The sequence below is a fragment of the Galeopterus variegatus genome, unplaced genomic scaffold, assembly GCF_000696425.1.
Source record: "Galeopterus variegatus unplaced genomic scaffold, G_variegatus-3.0.2 Scaffold10364, whole genome shotgun sequence".
Classification (NCBI taxonomy): Eukaryota; Metazoa; Chordata; class Mammalia; order Dermoptera; family Cynocephalidae; genus Galeopterus; species Galeopterus variegatus.
In genome coordinates this window covers 54,861-57,800 of record NW_007736475.1, presented here as the reverse complement: position 1 = coordinate 57,800, position 2,940 = coordinate 54,861, and positions in this window count along the sequence as shown.

The following is a 2,940-nucleotide window of genomic DNA, read 5'->3' as shown; positions in this document are numbered from 1 at the left end:
TGGTCGCTAGGTGGAAGCAGGGGAGCAGGAGTCCAAAACTCTGTCGCAGGGAGGCAGAGAGGTGACCAGGAGGTGGGACCACACATGAAGAGAGGCTCTGAGACCCCAGAGCATGCTCCACCATGCTTCACTTATAAAATATTAATTCAAAGATACAATCATTAAAAATTTCTAGATGCTGAATGCATCCTTCCACTTGCAGGGCTTTGTAGGATGGCACTGGTGGCACAACCATGAATGCCTGCTCTGGTTTTAGGCCAGAGAAGATGGTAACTGCATCTCAATAAAGATTTTTCCTGGGGGCCGGCCCGTGGCTCACTCGGGAGAGTGTGGTGCTGATAACACCAAGGCCGCGGGTTCGGATCCCATATAGGGATGGCCAGTTGGCTCACTGGGTGAGCGTGGTGCTGACAACACCAAGTCAAGGGTTAAGATCCCCTTACCGGTCATCTTTAAAAAAAAAAAAAAGAAAGAAAGATTTTTCCTGGGCACTTAAACTCAGTGAGCTACTGTTACACATCAAAAGTACAGCTATGTAAGATGGTACCACTAGGAGGAAACTGAGTCAAGGGTAAATGGGACCTCTCTGTATTATTTTTTTCAACTTCCTGTGAATCTACAGTTATTTGAAAACAAAAGATTATGTACAAAAGCCCTCTACATGTGCTATTTTGGAAGGAAAGAAGGAAGGAATCCAAGAGCAAGACTGAGAAGATAAAATTAAAGCCAATTAGTGGTACTCGGCTGGACGTGACAAGTTATCATGCAGCCTCAGAGGGAAATGCAAAGCTTGTCCAAGAACTAGGAAGAGATGAAAGGAGAGCGGTCAGGCTCACATTCTAAAGTTAAAGGACTAACCAGCTTCTTTCCGACCACGCTTACCTTTTATCCTGTCCAAATCCACCAAATGATCATTTACTGATTGATCACTATGTACAAAGAATGCACTATCCTATGCTCTCTCAGGTTACAATACAGGGTTCCTTGCTTTTTATGCAAGGAATTAACTGTAAATTATTACCCAGTCAATTCTTTTACTTCTTGTACTAATGTGGAACAGAATAGCAACTTAAACTATATATCATCCCAAAGCATTGGTCTAGTCAGTGATTAGAATACCTTGTCCACAAATTCATGCCGGCTAAAGTCAGGCCTCCTTTTGGCTCAGTCCATCATCAGCACATCTGTTCTGAACAGGATGTCCTGCAGAGCCTGTCCTTTATCTTAGTGGCTCCTCAAGGTTTGAAAGAAGACCAAAGCTACCAGAGAAGTGCCCTTCACCCACTTCCAGAAAGAGGGAGAAATTACTGACATAGGGGGACTTACCTTTGTGAAGGTTCTATTACAGCTATGAAGAAACACAGCAAGACATCAGAAATTTATTGCAGAAGAAACCTTCTTGCTGGGTACCAGGATTATGGACTCCTTAACAGTTGTCCACATTGATCAATCTGTGTTTAGTTCAGCACTTCCTCTGGACCCAGCACTGTTCTAGCTATTCTCTGGTGAAAAACACATAATCCTGCTCAGATGGAGCTTCTATCTACCTGCATTTATAAGACCCAGATGAAATAGTCCATCTAACAAGAGATGAAGTGTTCCGGCTCTGGGTCTTACAGACTGGGGTCCAGGCCCCAACCCTGCTTCTGGCTACCTGAGTGGACCTGGGCAATTCAAAGAAATTCTCCAAGCCCTTCTACTCCACTATAAGATGGATATAACGACATCCCTGACTTTCTGAGTTAATATGAGTGTGGCATTAGTAAATCTGGGCTTTATGAGATAAATCTCATTTCGGGGAGACAGTCTGATGTTGTGGTCAGGCAGGCCTTGGTTCACATCCTGGCTTTACCACTATTAGCTGCATTTCCTTGGTCAAATGACTTCACTTCACTTGCCTCTATTTCCTCATTTGTAGAATGCAGATAATATGACCCTGGTAGTGAACTCTTTTATAACTTTGACAAAATCAGCAAGGAGTATTAAGACAAATCTTTCTGGACATGAAGAATCAGAGCCAGTCAAATAATTATTCTGCTGCCATTGTAATATTCACTCAAGACAAAGCTAAACAGTGTTCAGACATCATCCACACTATTTTTAGCACTATGCTGGTAAAGTTTCCTTTTTTCAAATGTCTGAGCCATTCAGAAGATTTCTTGAAGTTAGACATAAAGAAGTTTGCTAGAAACTCTCAGTTACCTCTTTGGGTATGACAAAGCAACTATTACAAAGAGGGAGAGATGTTCTGATCTTTTTTATTCTTTTTCTGAGTTTTCACAATGGATCAAAGGATGGCTTCTCTCAGTCGAGGTAGGTTCAATGGGAAGGCTTCTATCACTTACTAGAAATACTAAGCCAGTGGGCAAGTATAATTTTCTGATGCACAAATAGATTTTGCACAGGAATTTAGTACACATTAAATTTTCTCTTCCCTTATTTATATACCTATAGTTTATCTTCTGAAAAGGGAGTACTCTTATCTTACGATGTCTTACTTAAGAACAATAAATAGATCATACTTCCAATTTGCTAATCTCATTTGGTTTCTCAGAGAAAAAAGAAAATATTTGATTTTATGGTGACTGTTAGGGGAGCACCCAGGCCCATCTACAGAATATTTGATGGAGAATCTCCCAGAAGAGATGATTAAATGATTAAAATCGCTAAGATGATAGATTTTAAGAGTTCTCGCCACAAAAAAAATAATAATTATGTGAGGTAATGCATATGTTAATTAGCTTGATTTATCCATTCCACAATGTATACATATTTTAAAATACCATGTTGTACATGATAAATACATATCATTCTTATTTGTCTATTAAAAATTAATTACTTTGGGGCTGGCCCGGTGGCGCACTGCGATAGTGCGCCGCTTGGGAAGTGCGGTGGCGCTCCCGCCGAGGGTTCGGATCCCACATAGAGACCGGTTCCTGC